The sequence below is a fragment of the Alexandromys fortis genome, unplaced genomic scaffold (genome assembly GCF_014885135.2).
Source record: "Alexandromys fortis isolate MF-2015 unplaced genomic scaffold, M_Fortis_MF-2015_v1.1 scaffold_1, whole genome shotgun sequence".
In the NCBI taxonomy this organism is placed as follows: domain Eukaryota; kingdom Metazoa; phylum Chordata; class Mammalia; order Rodentia; family Cricetidae; genus Alexandromys; species Alexandromys fortis.
In genome coordinates, this window is record NW_026067927.1 from 729,322 (window position 1) to 749,224 (window position 19,903).

At 43.0% G+C, this 19,903-nt stretch overlaps 1 protein-coding gene and 1 pseudogene across 1 annotated transcript in view; both read left to right on the plus strand.

Moving 5' to 3' along the window:
* The window catches only part of Fto (FTO alpha-ketoglutarate dependent dioxygenase), a 332,887-nt gene that overhangs the window by 24,929 nt on the left and 288,055 nt on the right, over positions 1 to 19,903 (plus strand). The window lies entirely within an intron of this gene.
* LOC126503072 (uncharacterized) lies at positions 3,052 to 3,197 on the plus strand (annotated as a pseudogene).

Sequence of the window (19,903 nt, forward strand, 5' to 3'; positions counted from 1 at the left end):
TGGGGCTCTCCCCATCAGAGACATACCTGAGGCCAGAGTGGGCCTTGGGAAGATCAGAGGAGTGTGCCAGAGGAAAGAGTTCCTGCCCATGCTCTCATCCAAGTCCTGGCCTTTGTCTGCTGGTTTCCATCTTTGTCTCATGTCTTCACGCGACAGCTAAGGTCACACTGGTTTCTCTTCCATAGACTCTGACTCTGAGCTGTGGTTTCCTGCCACTACGTACTTTGCCATCCTTAAAAATGTAGAGTAAAGGTTGGGATGCAGCTCTGTGAAGGCCCATATTTGGTCCTCCCCATTACTAAGCTGAAGGACTGAATGGGAAAGTCAAGTCAGCATGTCCCTTGCTGGTAACCATTTCTCACAGGTTTGGCTTTGGCATCATTTTTTGTTTTTGGACAAATGAAATTCCCTGCCCCATAACTCTGTGGTGACTAGGGCAAGGGAGTGTCTTTGATTTTGACAAAGGTTCTTTCTCACCTTAGGTGGGCTTCAACTCAGGACTTAGGGTGACCATACACTTATAGGCACACACAACTTCCAGTGAGTGAGTATCCTCAGCCAATGACTTCTGGGACAGGACGACGTGTGTGTGTGTGTGTGTGTGTGTGTGTGTGTGTGTGTGTGTGTGGTGTAGTGGTGTCTGTATGTGTCGGGGAGGAGGGTGAATTTAGAAAGATTTATTGGAGAAAGAGCACACAGAGCTCCAGGAGCTGGGACGGGTCCCCAGAAATGGGATGCCACTGGACTGCTAGGCTAGGGTTTTTTTTTTTTTTTTTTTTAATCTTATGGCAGAAACTGGGGAACTGGGGTGATGCATGGGTGGGCACGGTGGTGGGTCAGCCCAGCTATAAAGCGTCCAGGGTGTCTGCTTTCGGCCTTGGACACGTCTTCGGTTGGCTTCCAGGTAATGGCGGTCATTTAGGAGAGGAGAGAGAATGAGAAACCAGACATCCCTAGAATGAGAAACCAGTGACACCTAGAAAATAGTTTTCTCTGCTGTCCTTGTTTTCAAGATACTTCTTCACCCTTCTGTCACTGGATTTGTCTGTGCATCTGCTTGTCTGGTCTCTGAGCTCCTCAGAGGCAAGTGTCTGTCATCCATCTGTTGACTTCCCAATATTGTGCATTGCCCGGAACAGTCAGATGTCACCTAATTATGACAGACTCTATAGGAACACCTAGAGCCCCTTTATAATGGAGTTATGAAGAACATCCTACAGTGTTCTCATCTCCCTTTGGTCAGATGCCCAGCATTGTGGTAGAAGAGGAGGGTGAAGATGGAGAACGTTAGGAAGTAGACTACATTCCTACAAATGACATCAAGATGTGGTAGTGTTTGAGGGGGGGGCAAATTAGTCTCAGATAGACTAAGTACTTTAAAGAAATCCAACATATGAGTTGAGTTGCTTTTGGTAAAGCAATTATCAAAGTTGATATTCCTGTTTGCTAAGTAAATTTAGCAGCTCATCCATCCTTCCATCTGCTTATTATCAGATCATTCTGTGTAGTACTGTCATGGCTTGTTTGGTGTGTGTGTGTTGTTGTTTTCTTTTGCATTTCTAATTATATTCAAAGTATTTTAATGCCAAACCACAGTAGACCCATATGGATATAATCATTTATTTGACAATTCTGTATGGTTGACTAATTAGCACTTTCATTAATTTTGTTAGCTCAAATAACACTCTGTTGAATCCTAGAACACTTTGGGCAAAAGATAGCAGCTCAGGTTGTTCTTGGCTTTGTGATCCTCCTGCCTCAGCCTTCTGTGTGCTGGGATTGTAGGCATGTAGTGCCACACTTGACCTCTCCTAATGTTTAGAGTTAGATTCAGGATGGATTGATTGTCTTGTTCAAGCCTCTGCTGCTCATTTGAGGAATCAGTGTCCTTCTTCAGTGTTGTCTGCTCACAGACCTCATCTTGCTAACTCACACCACAGGGTCGTGATCTTCTGACCTGGGTGTCCCTGCTGGCCTTCTGTGCCTCACTCTGCCTTCCTGCCTGCCCTGCCTGAGACCTGTGTGGCTGACCCACACCATTTTCCACCTCCGACTCTGAAGTGTCTTTTCAGAAGCCAGCGCTTCAGGCACCTTTATGGCAGCTACTTCTTATCTTGCTTTTATTAGCATGCTGTCAGCATGTACTAACGTGCGATGACCCGCTCTCTTTTCTGATAGAAGAAGAAGAACCTGCCTGGCATGGATGGAGAGAGGTGCCTGAGGCGGATTACATGGTCACCCCTTATAATAACAACAGACAATAAAAAAAAAAAAGCCAGCAGATTTCTGTTTATCTGTGGAAATGTTTGACAGTTTTGACTCCTGATGAGATGCATTGGGAAGAAGGGATGAAGTGGTACTGTACTAGGGCAAGGACTGAATGAACAAGAGAGACAAGAGTTCTGACTTTGTTTGACAGATTGAACACACGTCTTAGTGCGGACCCATCTAATTGCGGAACCCCAAGATCGCAAGTCTAGCAGTCCGATTTATGTTTAATGTATACTTATTTACAAACAGGCTCATTGTCATGGCCTGCCTGACTTGTGTAAAAGTGAAGTAAGCACACAGTTACTTGGGGAGTCGATAGTCTCTGAGATAACAACATGGAGGATGAGCGATAAGTCCCACTTCTTAGTGAAGGAGGTTTCCCCCTAAGTTAAAATACATTGACTGACATGCTCTGAGGCCATTGCCAGAGAACTCCTGGAAAAAGTTGTGTTGTTTGGATGATGTGTTTGATATAATGCAGGGTTTCCCTGCACATTAATTGTGTGGTTCAGCCTGTCTGCCTTGAAGTAAAGTTAGAGGGAGATGACAAAGCTTTGCCTTCTCTACCAGGTGTTTCAGACAGAGCCTCAGAAAGAACATTGCAAGTAAATAAAATTTCCCAAAGATTTCCTTCAGGGCTTTAAAGCTGCTAAGTGTAGTTTACTTGAGCCAGGATGAAAAAGTTTTATATATATGGAATAGAGACTTGAAAAAAAAAAAACTAAGAAAAGTTCAGACAAGAAAAACAATACTAAATTTAGCACACAATTATACAAATTGGCTGCTTCTGAGCCTTTTGGCCAAGATCAAGTGTAGTGTCTGTTCTTTTAATTTTAATTGTATCGGCATGTATAAGTGCCTGCATGTATGTCTGTGCACTGCATGCATGTGTGGTATCCAAAGAAACCAGAAGTTGCATCTCTAGGAACTGGATGGAGTTCCAGATGGTTATGAGCTGCCACGTGGGTGCTAAGAACCAAACCAACTCCACGATAGGTCTTATCAGTTAAATAATCCTACAACTTGTGCACACAGAAAAGCACAATAGTTCTTCAAATTGAAGACATTTAAAAATTCAAATGAAGACATTTGAATCAATTGAGGACATTTTCAAACTATGTAAATACTAGCTCTTGAGATGTGAATGACAAGCTGTCTGGAAAAAAGACACCTAAAGAACAGTCTTGGTCACAGTAGCTATGCAGGCCAGGGTATAGCTCTGTGGCATAGCACTTGCCTAGCATGCCTGAGGTCCTGGGTTCAAGTCCAGGCTGTGTTACAAAAACCAAAAAGGACATACAAAAACCACAGAAAACCTTACCCACGAATAAATCTAATCAAAGAGGTGCAAAGAGGTGAAAAATCTCTACAGGAAAACTGCAAAGTAGTATGAAACAAATGGAAGAAGATACAAAATAAATGGAAAGATATCCTGTGTTCATGAATTGTAAGGATTATTCATAGACGGTCCATACTACCCTGTAATCTATATCTCGAAATTGATATGGAAGTACTGAAGACCCATCAGCCAAATCACTATAATGAACCCTACACTTTTATGGCCATTGGATTTGTTTATTTATTAAATCTTTTCATAAATATCCTTTGATCATGTCTTTCCTCTCCCCAAGATCCTCTACAGCCAGTTTTATGTTCTTGTTCTCTCTTATAAAAACAACCAAAAACCAAAACCACAAAACATAACAAAAGTCAAAACAAACAAAACTATCAGGGAACATTTTCTCTCTCTTCTCTTCTTCCCTTTCCTCTCCTCCTCTCCCCTGGCTTACCCTCCCCTCCCATCCTTCCTTCCTCTCCTTTCCCCTCCCTCTCTCCTTCCTTCCCTCTCTCATTCAATCCCTGTCTGTTCCTCTGGAGAACCCTGGCTAGTGCAGGAGGGACCAGAGCTGCATTTCCAGGCCGCCACCTTCGCTAGCCTGAGCAGCTGCCATGGATTTTTAGAGACTGTAACCGAGGCCAACAGGGATTCCTGACTTTATTGCTGAAAAGAATCTGAGGACTAGCTGGTAGAGTGGAGTAGAATTGGAAATTTTGTTAAAGAGAAAGGGAGGTGCTCAGAAGGAAAGACAGACCCAAGAATGTCTTCTTAAAGTAGGGGAAGTGAAGTGTTGAGTATAGCTTTGGCAAGAGAGAGCAAGCAGTTAACTGTCTTGGCATCATTAGCTGTGTATACAGTTAGTGACTCTCGGGTGGCTGCTCAGAAGATAGTTAAGAAACTTTTTTTTTCTTTTTCCTTTTCCCTTCTTTCCTCCTTCCCACTCCCTTCTTCCTTCTTTCCTTTTTTTCTTCCCTCCTTCTTCCCTTCCTCTTCCTCCTCCTGTTCGTTCTCTTATTCTTCCTCCTCCTCTTCTCTTTTTTTCTTTTCTTTTTCTTCTTCTTTGTTAAAGACTTAGTCTTGCTGTGTAGCTCTGTCTGGCCCAGAACCTCCCTGTGTAGAAAAGAGTAGCCCCAAACTCAGAGATCTGCCTGCTTCTGTCTGAGGAAAGCTGGGATTAAAGGTGTGGCTGAGCTCCCCTTAATGATAAGGGGGAAGGTAAGGTGGCTTTGGAGATACTTTGATTGTAATTAAAATTTGATGAGATAAAACTAGAAGCTACTTAGGGTTCCCCAAGGAGTTTAGTATATTTTTCCCCCTTTCTAAATGAGTTTCTGGTGAGACTCTTAGAAACTTGCAGGTTTGTGGCTTTGAAGGAGCATTCTTGTTGAGAGAAACCCTGTACCCACTCTTTCTCTCTCTAGTCTGTCTCATCCACCACCTTTCCCTGGCCCTGAGCAGTTGCAGTTGCCTTCTGTGTTTGTGGATTTGCCTAGGACTGCTCCATAGCCTATGGACTGTACTTGTCACTTAGCCTGCTGTTTACTAAGCTCATCCAGGTTGTAGGTTGTGGAAATGCTTTATTTCCTTTTATGAATGGATTCCATTATATGGAGAGACTCCTTTTATCTGTTCATTAGTTGGCAGGCATTTGGATTATTCTACTTTTTAGGTATTATGAATGTTGCTGCCATTAGCATTCAGAGGCAGATGTTTATGTGAGCATTGTAATTGTTTGTCTTCACACATTCTCTCTCTCTCTCTCTCTTCCTCTCTCTCTCTCTCTCTCTCTCTCTCTCTCTCTCTCTCTCACACACACACACACACACACACACACACACTTCATTCAGGAGTGGAGTTGTTTCACTCTGCTTAAGTTTTTCAGTAGCTGTCAAGCTCTTTGCTAAGGTGAGTGTATCTTGTCATACTCCATTAGCAGTATAGAAGAGCCTTCTCTATGTCCTTCCTACACCTCTCTCTCTCTCTCTCTCTCTCTCTCTCTCTCTCTCTCTCTCTCTCTCTCTCTCTCTTTTTTATGAGATAGGGTCTCACTGTTTAGCTTTGGCTGGCCTGCCTGGAATTCTCTATGGAGACCAGAGTGGCCTGAAACTGACAGAGATCCACCTGCTTCTGCCTCTCAGGTGCTTGCATCAAATGTGTACACCATACCAAGCAAATTAATATATATTAAATTATTGTGTGTGTATCTGTGTGTGTGGGGTACCTGCAGTCATGCCCACAGAGGCAGGAGGTGTTGGATTCCCTGTAGCTGGAACTACAGGATTTTGTGAGCCACCTGATGTGGGTGCTGGATCTCAAACTTAAGTCTTCTGGAAGAGCAGTCCATGCATGCTCTTAATCACTAAGACATCTCTCCAGCTCTGAAAATTTCCTGTTAACCGAGAGACTTGGTGGGATGCTTTGCGAAAGTATAAATGGCAAGAAAAAAGTGGTGTAGATAGTTTAAGACAGTACATTATCCAAAAATAGTATGACTTAGGGTGGTTGAGATGGCTCCAAAGTGCTTGGCCTGCAAGCCTGATGACTTGCATTCAATCCTAGAACCCAGGGAAAGGAAGAAGAGGAGAACTGACTGTAGGGCGTTGTCCTCTGTCCTTGACAAGCACACCATGGCACACATGCACCCTCTCCAGATGCACACATACACAATAATAATAAATAAAAATCCTTTAAAAGTTCTGTATTTAACACTCCGAGTATTCGGGATCTTAGGGATGGTATTTCCCAACTCCACATCCTTTACTGATCTGTATTTTCTTGTCTGTCTCTTTTTGTGACATTGCTGTCTTCATGTCTATTTCTTAGCATTTTTAGTAGTTACATTATTTTTTAAAACACTTGTATACACTTAATATTCTCTCTTTTAGTAAAGAGGAAGGAGAAATATGCCATTTTGTTTCCTTGGCAGCCATCATAAATCTATATTGGGACTAAGAATAAATATAGAGATGTAAATGGTAGCAAAGACACTTCTTTTTTAAATTTATTAATGTATGTATTTTTTATAATGTGCATTGGTGTTTTGCCTACATGTATATCTGTGTGAGGGTATGGGATCCCCTGGAACTGGAGTGACAGACAGTTGTCTGTGGGAACTGAACCTGGGTTCTTTGGAAGAGCAGCCTTACCTGTTGAGCCATCAAAGCTACTTCCTTTCAGTAGTGCGGTGCCTGTGTTGGCCTGACTCTGTAGGTATGTGTGGCCTGGAGTTAGAAGGCTGTGTGCCTTTCTTGCTATTCTGACATGAATATTTAGCAGCGCCACCACTAACCCTAGGATCACACAGTAAATGTTAACAAGAAGCGCCAGAACTTGTGTTTTTCCTGCCCTATTGTTTTTCTACAAGAATGCTGACAGCTGGAATGGTTTTGTGACATCGAGCTGAATAGTACATGTGTAGTTACCTGGGATTTTCCTAAGATCTGGACATAGTGACTGGATGTCATTACTTATGTCTGTTTTATTAGAATTTCTTAGATATTTACATCTCCATGGTGTTTCTGCTAAGCGAAGAGGCTGTTTTCTAAAGACTGAACCTTCTAATATGCACACAGGATTGAAGATACGCTGTATATAGTGTGTTCAGATGTGCACACAGGGTTGAAGGTACGCTGTATATAGTGTGTTCAGATGTGCACACAGGGCTGAAGGTACGCTGTATATAGTGACTTCAGATGCACTTGGACTTTCACTCAGTGCATCTTAGTTTATTTTTTTTTTGAGGGAATCTTGAACAGTGTATAGTCTTTTTCAGTTACTCTCTTGTATTGCTTCTTTTGAATATGTTTTCCTTCCATTGGAGAGTCCTTAGTCTTTATTATTCACATAGGTGTGAGTAATTCTGGAAGCCCATCTTCCTTCCAGTACCAGTCTATAAAAGAGTGAGATTTGGTTAGGGTTAAACAGCAGTCAAAATTATACTTTTGTTTAATATATGTTATTCTATCTTTATACTGATGTTTCTTTGTTTTAACGAAACCCATTTTCCTGGATTTACTATTTGCTGTTTAATTGTAGTGCGAATGGGAACTTGCTTGGCCACTAGGTGTCGCTTGTTGGCACTGCCCTTTTGGTGCCACACTTTGGAAACTAAAAGACCACAAAGAAGATCAGAAAGCAAAGGCATCTAAAAGTGAATGGCAGGCACAGTGTGGTGATTCCCATTTTATACCTAACTCTCCACGTCTGTCCTGTACTCGCAGAGTGATGTTCGGGTAGGGCAAGTCGGGAAGCTCTAGGTGAGTCTTTACCTTCTCCTTCTCATCTGTGATACAGGAAAGTGGTGCTGGGATAATAAAACAATGGTAACATGTTTGCAGAGAATCGTAGGCACAGTTTTTAATATAGTTTATTATCCTGGGAATCCTTGTTACTAGGCAGATGGTGATTGCATTTATTAATATTAATTTCCTTGCTCTTTAATATAATAATGCCGGCTGTTATGTACATTTATTATCTCTTCTAATCCTCACCCATGCCCTTCGTACTTACCATTTTCTCCCTGAGTTTAGAGATGGGCTAATTTGCTTTAAGTTAATTGCTCCCCTTGCTTTCTGATCCTCCCCCTCCGTTTGGAGCTTGATCATGGAAATGAGAGTCTGACTTGAGTCATTGGATGCAGAAATTGCTAGGATGGGGCTGTGTAGAGGATGCTGTGGAACCGGCAGCCCTTGGCCCGGAGCAGGCGTGTTTCCTGCAGTGTTAGGGTAGATGTGAGCAGCGTGCTCTGGATCCAGGCGCCCTTCAGGAAGACCACAGGCTCTTTGCTGAGCTACAAATTGTGTACACGTGGGGATGGCTTCTTTTCGCTCGCCTCCCAGCGAAGCACACACTGTCACAGAAACTGCAGGGCACTTAACAGTGTGGCTCTGACCTGGAGCGCCATAGCACGGAACCTTCTTCTTAGTTAAGGGCCCACTAAAAAGAAGAGAAGAGAAGGCATCAGGCTTTGGGTTTTCTGAGAACGCTAGCTGATCATTTCTCTTTTTACCTTAATCTGCATCAATTTCCAGATTTCTTCAATCTTCTTAGAAATGAATTGGCTCATCAGGTTTTTTTTTTCTTTTTTCTTTTTTTTTGTCACAGATGATTTAATTGTGTTAAGTATCTCTCTCGTTGACTTCGCAGTTCTGTGGCGATTTTCCTGGACCATAGGAAAATGTGTAACAAATTCGAGATGAGAGACCCGTCAGGCAGGGAGCACTTCTCTGGAAGTCAGGGCTGGCAGTGGGAGCCCCCCCAGTCCCTCACAGGCACACCCACAAGAGCCGCCTCCAACACTGTCACTCCTATCTCTTTGTTCCCCTCGGACTCACTTCCTGCCAGTGATTTGTGACATATTTTGCAGCAGATCAAATGAGCCCCTGACACCTGATTGCCGAGTGCTTCTTGTTTACAGTTGCTTTGCAAGGCCATGGAGACAAGATGGAAAGCTTACCTTCGGTAATTAAATTTGCATCCGCTCAGTGACAGCACTCAAAGGCGCTTCCCTCGCCTAGGAATCTCATTGCAGAGTTCCTACTGTCTTTGACCATAAGCATCTAAGAAAGGCAAGATGTGGACAGGTAAACAAACATTGGTTCAGCCCGCTGCCTGTCATTATATGATGAATATTAAATAGACTCGCCAAGAAGCCTGTCCTTTTGACTGTCTCTCCACCTACTTATTTAGCCAGGTTTATAACGGGTTTTAAATATAAGAACTGTGACGTGGAGGTGATTTTTTTATTATTGTTATTATTATTATTGTTATTATTATTATTGCATTTCAGTCCTTGAAAGGAAAGCAAGCACCGGAACACCCTGGATTGGGTTAACACCCTTTGGGTTGTGCGTTTCTCACACACACACACTACTGAATAATTCAGCAAAGCCAAACACAATCTGCTGGTGGTATCTAGTGTGATTCACACTTGCTAATGAATAATTCCCTTTGGCTTCTATTGGCCAGCTCTAAGGAGTGACTTCTGAGACTCAGATGGGTTATTACTGGGCTATTTGTCAGTGTCCTTGGGGCTTTGTGAGCCAAAGTCCTGTTTGGCTACCCACCCCACATACCTTCTCGGAGTCTTCTGGGAAACATGGCGCTCTGCATCCCAGTCCCAGCTTTTCACTTTAGAATCTTCTCGTGATAGACACAGTAACAGAGTTCAGCTGCTTTATAGTTTCATCAATTCAGGTCCGTCATTGTTTCATTCAAATAAAGAAATCTCTAACGAGAACCTTATGAGAAACAAGGAACGGAGCCCCGGATTGTGTATGCAAGGGTGAGGTAGAGACGTGCTGTATCCTCAGGAAGTGAAGGGTCTGGAGGAGACCTGTCTGATCCAGTGGAGGATGCTCACAGTCTTTTGTCAAAACGATTAGTTACAATTTTCTCACACTGTTCTCAGATATACATTTCAGTTCATGTTTGTTGGTGGTATTGGTTGAGAGTTATATTGCTCTTGATAACCTTAAATCTTGATTAATAATGGAGCCGTTCAGAAGATAAGCTCCTTAATATGATTCCAGGTATGACTGGGTAAATGACTCTTGCTCATTTCTGCTGCACTGGTGTGGAATGCGGAATGACCTGGCATTAGCGGCCTGCAGCGTCTCCAAGTGTCTAGTGTGGATTTATGTAAGTGCGAGTGCTGCGCGTACCCTAGAAATCAGGCTGGTTGCTGTCAACGTCTGCTGTCAGTGAGGTGCTCTTAGCCTCAGGAAGTGTTTACAACATCCTGCATGTGCTTCAGCATTTGCTGGTCCACACCAGGTGTGTCTCTTCCTGAGGCACATACTGTCCAGTGTACTGTAGGAGGCGTGGCATTAGTTCTGGTCAGTGAAATTTAAGTAGAAGTGTCAGGTGTTTTCTTGGTCAGCAAGGCCACTTTGTGCCCCATCCATATCCCTTTCTTTGCTGAATCACCAATCTTGAGGCAAAGGGTGGAGTCTCCTTAGATTGGGCCTGTGATGACTACTTGGAGTTGAGCCTCCCTCTCTTCACTTGGCCCATTCAGGTAGTCAGCAAGAAAGGCAATTGCCTCCCAGGAGGCACCTAAGGGCTGGAGTTCTGTAGTGTAGCCTGGAGGGATTAATGCTGGAACAGCTGTTTGTGGAAACAGCGGCCTGGCATCCAACAACATTTTAGCTAGCTCTATAGAAGGTATTTCTTTTTATATAAAAAAATAAATTTGTACATTGACAATTATAGTTTTTAATGTGGTATAAAATAGTGATATAATTTGTGAATGTAACGTGGAATGTATTAGTTACATTTTGTATTATTGTGGTCAAAAGCGCTTGATATAGGCAACTTAAAAGCAGGATTGAGTTTAGCTCCATAGTTCATATGTTTGGGCAGAACATCGGGGAACGTGGAGCATGTGGCAGAGATTGTACTTCACTTCTTACGGAACAGGAAGCAGAGATGCTGCAATACAATAAAGTCCTGGCGACATTGTTCCAGTGACACCTCTCTCCAGCTAGCCCCATCATACGAATCCATTCAAGGATAAATCCATTCATCCACTCAGATCTGTCACTAGAAATGAAGAGGAAGAGTGTTTGAGGTTCAAGGCTAGCCTGGGGTAAAACCATGCCTCAAAAATAATTAATTAAAAACAGGCAACACAAATGGCCAACAGATACTTGAAAGGTCCACATCACTAATCATTACAGAGGTTGCCTTTCCTAATCCCTGAGGCATTCCTTAATCCAATAAAAACTAACCATCGTAGTATAATTAAATCAAACTCATTTAACATGTCCATTTCCTCAAATACTTAGCGTTTTCTCTAGTACAAATCTATGGCATTTACTGTTAGTGATTTTGAAGTGTCCATGTTTTATTATTTGCTGCTCACCGCCCTAGGAGTCAAAAGACAGCAGTATAGGAATGGAGGCCTCTGGCCACACTGAGGCCTTGATGGCTCTGCTCATCGTTTGTCCATCTTCTGTCCTCCTCCAGCATCTGGTAGCCACAGGTCTTACCCCTGCCTCTTGTCGTTAGCTGTTTGTAGATTTCGTATGCAAGAGAGAATGTATGACACTTACCTCTCTGTCTCTCGTGTATTTGACTCAGTATCCTGTTCTCCAGCATTTCTACAAAGGGTAGGATTTCTTGCTTCATCAAAGCTGACTGGATTGGGTGATGTTTTTCTACCATGGTGAAACCCTGTCTCAAAAAACCCTGAGGATCTACCAGTGGCACATACAGTAAGAAAGTAAACAGTTGAGCATTATGGAGCATATACATAATCCCAGCACTTGGGAAGCTGAGGCAGGAGGATCACTGTGATTTCAAGGCACCTGGCTTATGTGACTGTGAGGGCAGCCTTGTCTATGCATCAAAATCTTGTATCAAAAAATACAAATTAGACTTGTTAGACTAAATAAAACTATGTTTAGAGAAGTGGCTGGTTGTCCTGCTTAATGGAATTTTTTTTTTTTTAAGAAAGAGTTTGTATAGCCTTGGCTGTCCTGGAATTAGCTCTGTAGACCAGGCTAGCCTCAGACTCAGAAATATCTGCCTGCCTTCGCCTCCCAAGTGCTGGAATTAAAGGTGTGCACCACCACCTCTCAGATCTGTTTACATGGAATTCTTCAGACCTGATGTACAAATAAATTTCACAGTAATAGGTAATTAATAAAAATATTTTTATTAAAAGGAAAAAGAAATAAGCAAATACTAGCTGGGAGATGGTGTATGCTTTGGTCCTAGCACTTGGGAGGCAGAGGCAGGTGGATCTCTGTGAGTCTGAGACCAGCCTGGTCTACAGAGAGAGTTCCAGGACAGCCAGCACTACACAAAGAAACCCTGTCTTGAAAAAAACAAACAAACAAAAAAAAACCAAACCAAACAAATGAAATGATGCTGAATTTTATTAAATACGTTGTTTTCAGCATCTAGTAAAGGATTGTTTGGGTTTTTGTTTGTTGTTTGTTGTTTGTTTTTGTTTTGTTTTAGTCTTCCATGAGAATGAGTTTGCATTTGGAATTGGAGGGACAGAGAAAAGTTTCAGCTGTCAGGTTTCAAATACCAATTGGTGTAGAGAGTCATGGGCTTGAGAATAATTAACAAATCGAGACAGATGAGGTTATCGTGAGCAATATTAATAGAATGTAAGTTGTATCTGGCATGTTGAATTGGTGTGAGTGTCAATCTGCAAAGTTTTCCCTTTTATGTGAGGGCCAACCCCTTGAGCTATGCATGGTTCTTACATTTTAAGAAATTGTGGAGGAGGTGGAAAGGGAGGCAAAAAGCATTTAAGAGGGGATATATGTGACACATGAGCCCAAATTATGTTTGACACTTAGCGGAAAACACTGCTGACCCTGCATTTACACCCTTAAAATCTCTACAAACTGTTGCCAGCAGCTGCCACACTTACCACATCTTGAGCGTTTGCAGAATCGGGAACGTCAGGGTTCCAGCAGGGTGCAAGCACAGAACACATGTGCCTAAGTTAACAGAAGGAATGTGGGCGATGAAAGATAGTCCAGAGGCTGAGATGTCACCTTCTTCACCCTTCTCTTGTTGGCGACACTTCTAGGGCTTAAGCCCATTATTATGGGAGTGTGTTTAATCTTCAGAGTCACTGTTAGATTTTGTCGTATTTGAGCTGGTTTCAAAGATTTGAACTTGTGTCCTGGCACACGAGCTGTCTTCTTGTTAATCTTTGGTGCTGGTTTTTGGTTTGTTTCTTTCTTGTCCTGGCAGTTACTCACTTAAGGGTAGTACTCAAGAGGAGTGAAGACACATGGCCCTACCAGACCTGTGCACAGCTCAGCAGAAATAGTTATCATAGCCAGAAAAATAAACAACCCCAGATGTCTGTGAGCTGATGAGCAGATAAACAAGTGTGTGTGTACATAGAGTGGAGTAGTGTTCTCCAATAAACAACGGAGTTCTGATGTGCCCTATATTGTGCATGAATTTTGCAAACATGTTCAATGAAAGCTAAGCACAGACAACTACATATTATAATTTATACTTATTTGAAAATTTCATCCATGTATGTGCAGTATATCTTGATTATATTCTCTCCAATGGGGCAGAGGCAACAGAGCCCCCTGACTGAGGAGCAATTGGCAATTGTGGCTGGGCAGAGGGGTTGGCTGATGGTGGGTTATCCACGCTCTAGCGGAGGGTCCTATACCCATACACCCATGTGCATATGGGCAGTACTAATAAGACTCAATGGGTTAAGTCAGTACATTTTAAAATTCTTTAAAAACAGCCTCATTGATGAAAGATGTTTATAGCAGAAAGTCAGTGAGTGATTGCTCAGGGCTGCCTAGTATGTGGAGTGAGGCCCAGGACCGAGTTAGAGGCAGGTGGCACTGAGGTTTCTTTGGGGGGTAATAACAAGGTAATTTCTGTACAACTCTGTGAATTTTCTCACAACGGTTGACTTGAGCACTTTAAGTGGGTGAGTTCATTGTGTGAATCCCATCTCAGGGATGAAATTCTGTAATGGCTGGCATTTATTTTCTCTTCATTAACAGCCATGGTTTGAGGCTCTACATTGTATTTTACCTTCTTAAGCTAACATCTTCAGAAAACAGATTGACAGTCAAATTCCCTTTGACCCATGTGTTCTCCTTATATAAGCTTATTATGCTTTATGCCCTAGCAAGCATGTAGGATCTTGAAGAGTGTCCATTGTGAATTATATGTGGTGAGAGAGTGCACTAGCCAGCTCCGACAGCCGTCAGTAGGCAGCAGGCTAAGTCAAAGGTGAACCAGCCAGTATGAGATACTCAAGGTATGTAAGCTAATAAGGCAAGGTGCAGAATGTTACGTGACTGTTGGTATAAACGCTTGCATATAGATAGAATATTCTAGAAAGAGTCACCAGTAGTTACTGCTTTGAGAAGGTAAAATTTGAGGATTAGGCTTTTAAAGTTATTTTTAAATCTAAGTAAGTTTTCTTGGGGTAACCCTGACCAAGGAAGTGAAAGATCTATATGACAAGAACTTTAAGACTTTGAAGAACGAAATAGAAGAAGACACCAGAAAATGGAAGGATCTCCCTTGCTCTTGGATTGGGAGGATCAACATAGTAAAAATGGCAATTCTTCCAAAAGCAATATATAGATTCAATGCAATCCCCATCAAAATCCCATCAAAATTCTTCACAGATCTGGAGAAGACAATAATCAACTTTATATGGAAAAACAAAAAACCCAGGATAGCCAAAACAATCTTATACAATAAAGGAACATCTGGAGGCATTACCATCCCTGACTTCAAACTCTATTACAGAGCTACAGTATTAAAAACAGCTTGGTATTGGCATAAAAACAGAGAAGTCGACCAATGGAACCGTATAGAAGACCCTGACTTTAATCCACAAACCTATGAGCACCTGATTTTCGATAAAGGAGCTAAAACTATACAATGGAAAAAAGAGAGCATCTTCAACAAATTGTGCTGGCAAAACTGGATTTCAATCTGTACAAAAATGAAAATAGATCCATGTCTGTCACCATGCACAAAACTCAAGTCCAAGTGGATTAAAGACCTCAATATCAGTCTGAACACACTGAACCTGATAGGAGAGAAAGTGGGAACTACACTACAACAAGTGGGCACAGGAGACCGCTTCCTACGCATAACATCAGCAGCACAGACAGTAAGGGCCTCATTGAATAAATGGGACCTCATGAGACTGAGAAGCTTCTGTAAAGCAAAGGACACTGTCGCTAAGACAGAAAGGCAACCCACTGACTGGGAGAAGATCTTCACCAACCCCGCAACTGACAAAGGTCTGATCTCCAAAATATATAAAGAACTTAAGAAACTAGACTGTAAAAGGCTAATCAACCCAATTATAAAATGGGGCACTGAGCTGAACAGAGATCTCTCAACAGAAGAAGTTCAAATGGCCAAAAGACACCTAAGGTCATGCTCAACTTCCTTAGCGATCAGGGAAATGCAAATCAAGACAACTTTAAGATACCATCTTACACCTGTCAGAATGGCTAAAATCAAAAACACCAATGATAGCCTATGCTGGAGAGGTTGTGGAGAAAGGGGTACACTTATCCATTGCTGGTGGGAATGCAAACTTGTACAACCACTCTGGAAAGCAGTGTGGCGGTTTCTCAGAAAATTTGGGATCAACCTACCCATGGACCCAGCAATACCACTCTTGGGAATATACCCAAGAGAGGCCTTATCATGCAACAAAAATATATGCTCTACTATGTTCATAGCAGCATTGTTTGTAATAGCCAGAACCTGGAAACAACCTAGATGCCCTTCAATTGAAGAATGGATGAAGAAAGTATGGAATATATACATATTAGAGTACTACTCAGCAGTAAAAAACAAGGACTTCTTGAAGTTTGCAGGCAAATGGATGGAAATAGAAAACACTATCCTGAGTGAGGTAAGCCAGACCCAAAAAGAGGAACATGGGATGTACTCACTCATATTTGGTTTCTAGCCATAAATAATGGAAATTGAGCCTATAATTCGGGTTCTTAGAGAAGCTAAATAAGAAGGAGAACCCAAAGAAAAACATATAGGCATCCTCCTGAATATTAACCTTCATCAGGCGATGAAAGGAGATAGAGACAGAGACCCACATTGGAGCACTGGACTGAAATCTCAAGGTCCAAATCAGGAGCAGAAGGAGAGCGAACATGAGCAAGGAACTCAGGACTGCGAGGGGTGCACCCACACACTGAGACAATGGAGATGCTCTATCGGGAACTCACCAAGGCCAGCTGACCTGGGTCTGAAAAAGCCTGGGTTAAAACCGGTCTCACTGAACATAGCGGACAATGAGGACTACTGAGACATCAAGAACAATGGCAATGGGTTTTTGATCCTACTGCATGTAGTGGCTTTGTGGGAGCCTAGGATGTTTGGATGCTCACCTTACGAGACCTGGACGGAGGAGGGTTTTCCTTGGACTTCCCACGGGACGGAGAGCCCTGATTGCTCTTTGGGCTGACGAGGGAGGGGGAATGGATTGGGGGAGGGGGAGGGAAAGGGGAGGCGGAGGTGGGGAAGAGACAGAAATATTTAATAAAGAAAGAAAGAAAGAAAAAAAAATACAGAACAAAAAAAAAAATCTAAGTAAGTTTCACAGCAGCATCATTTGTGAAAAGGTAGAGCTAGCATACCTGTCTGTCAGCTGATGGGTGGGGAGACAAAACAGCTCGTCTACACGTCCGTTTCTGTAGGGGTAACAAGATTTTAGAGTAGATCAGTTTTGTTTTGAGAAAGTCTTAATTCAAGAAGGTGGTTTAATGTTCAGTATTTAAAAACCTCCCATGTCAGCTTTTAGAAGGCGCTGCTCGCGTGTACCCACTTTGAACCTGTGTGGCACAGTCTGTTTTAGGACTCCTCCCCTTCACCCCTGCCACTAATAATGCCGCAATTATGTGGTTCCACCAATCATTTGAGCAACTGTCTCTAACGCAGCTGTGTGGTCGCAGTGTATCTGCAGGGCACGGCTGTGGCTGCCAAAGGACGATATCCAACTGCCCACAATTATTTTAATGTCTCCTCTGAGATGATAAATGGAGTTTATAGTTATAATAAAAGCAAGTCAGTTTCCCCCGAGGTATACAGAACGTGCAAGTAAAATTCCCCTTGTCAGACGCGACTGCTGTTTGGTTCCTAAAGACTCCTCTGTAGAGGACTTCACAATAGAAACAAGGCAAGCAAAACCCCCAGCAGGGTGAGTTTTCAATATGATCATTTGCTAGGGTTCAGCCCAGTGAAGATGGATAAACATCAGATCTTTATATTATCGCTGTCCCTCTAGGGACTTATTTGGTTACCGGTAGAACTGAAAAAAATTCTCACAGTTTTTGCACCTTTGTAATTTCCTTTGCAAACACTGACTTCACACAATTTGCAAAATATTTGCTGTGATTTTTCCCGGCGCCAGGAAGACCCATAACGGCTGCATAATTCCTGCTTCTTGTTTTTTGGTGCCGTCTGAGGCTTGTGTCCTGATTACTGTCAGCCCTCCAGACTGCCCACACCTTTCATTCGACGAGATTGCTGTCTAGAGGGTAAGGAGTGGCTGGGCACAGTATCAAGCAGTAGGCCCATTTTGTAATGTGGGCATCTCTGAAAGAGAGCCCTTCCCTCCACTGGGAAATGGGGGTTGTAGAAATGGCCCTGCTTCTCCCTAAGTCTGAATCTTTGTTATGTGAAGGTAGAGTTTTCTCTACCATTGGCAGGTGGCCTGTCTATTTCTCTTCAGAGATAACCCCTCTTTCTTCCTAGTCCCATACTTCCTCCCCACTGGCTGCCCCCATTCAGTTTCTCCTCTTGCATTGTATAGCACCCAGCTTTAGGCAACCAGTGCCTTTGTTTTTATATCTTGTGTGTATCCTTGGAGACCTCTGGAAGTATCCTTTGTAATCCCTATTAGCTAGGCCCCATTTATGACTTTTTAAAATCTATATGGGTATTTGTGATTATTATTAGTGAGATAGGCCTGTGCATTTGAACTAATGTGGTGGAGAAGTACCATGTGGCCCTTCGAGGCAGTCCTTCCAGAGTAGAGCTGAGGTAACTGAGGCCCAGAAGGTTCATTGACTGCTTCGGAGTCCATAATGGCTAATTACGGAACAGAATCTGTAATTTAGAAGTCCAGGTTCAGAGCGTTTTCCACAGACTGACAGACTTAAAAGCTCAAAGCCCTTGAACTTGAGGGCAAATTAACAGTGAACCAGGAGAGGATTGCTACATCTCCGGATTAAAAAGCAAAACAAAACAGAACAAAACAAAAAATGACCTAATTAAAATATCTCAGCCAAGAAATGTTTTCATAAACCCAATGGTAAGGTCTTTAAAATTTTTGCTTACCTTAGTTGTAATTAAAAGAAGTCACAAATCTCCCGTTAATACTCCTGACAGAAGCCTAAGGAGTGTGGCTTGCTGTCTGCCGTGGCACTCTGTGTTGGAGGAGACCAGAGGTTCCTGTGCTAGAACAACTGTAGAGCCATTCGCCTGGCTGTGGGCGAGCCAGAAGCCACGTTTCCTAGGTAAAGGGCTGACCTGTTACTATTCCTAGTTGCGTGTACAACACATGTTAGGAGAAGCAATTATTTTTAGCTGACTGACTATGACCAAGATTAATAGCTCCTGAGAGGGGTATAATGAAAGGCCGCCCCAACTGGCTTCTACATTTTTCTTTATTTTTTCTGCTCTCATCCCTGTCACCTTTAAGTATCAGCGGAATGTCATTCTGTGAGATTTGCCCCTTGGATGTGAAAGGCCTCTCTTTCTTAATGATAGGTGGTGATTGGGCCTCAGGGCCGAGGAGCTTGGAGAGGTGACAAGACTCAGAGGACAGTCATCAGGTCTGTGGGAGTCACAGAAAGGGGAAGAACGTGTGTGTAACCAGCTGTTTAGTCTGGGTCACTGGGGTGTGCGCGAGTATCAAGGCCCCCATCACAATGTCCTTGCATCTCAGTGGTTCTTGGGTTCGGAACACTGTCTTATTCTAAACAAGTTATTTAACTGAAACCATAAACTCTGCCTAGTTTTATAAGAAATGGAAGCCTCATTGTGGTAGACTGAAAGTTAACTTCTAAACCACGTGTCTCACTTATGTCTTGAACTTTTAAGGCGTGTAGCCTGTCTTAAGTTTGGTTTGCGTCTGCAGCCAGTTGTGACCACGTGACTAAAAGAAGAGGGATGCTGTGGTTGTTTCCAGCTGCTGTGCCCTTGGCTGTTTTTTCTTAGGCCTGCTTTCTGTTCTGCTTCCTGGCATGTTCTGCCCTGGGATCTTGAAGATGCAGGGCAGTACTAGAAGGAGTGGCAACTTCTAACGCCTTTGTGGGAGTCACAGACCAGGCTTGGTAAGCCAGAGCTATTTAGGGGTTCTGTCACCTGCAGGGAAACACACACCTAGGTAATAAACCATTTCTCTTCATGGCACAAGAGGAAAGTGGGTCCTTCACCCCTACATTTCTACTGCCTCTGTTTCCCAAGTGCTGGGATTAAAGGAGGACATGGTTAATTTAAGGAAGAAAAGGCACGGAGGCTGTGTTCATGAGCCAGCCACATGGATGGGGCTAGCAAGAACGGTGCTGAGTAGTGTGATGAGGACCACAAGCCTTTGAGAGCTGGGAGGTCAGGGAGCCCTCAGCACAGTTCAGCGCTGGGGCTGCAGCAGCTTCTTGATTGAGAGTTGGCCTTAAGGCGTCAACTTCATCTGCTTTCTTAAGGCCTTGGAGCTTTTGCAAACCTCTGGCTTCAAATGTCAAGTCTGTGCAGTGCCCTGGGTCTCTCGCAAGGTACTGCTGTCTCTGT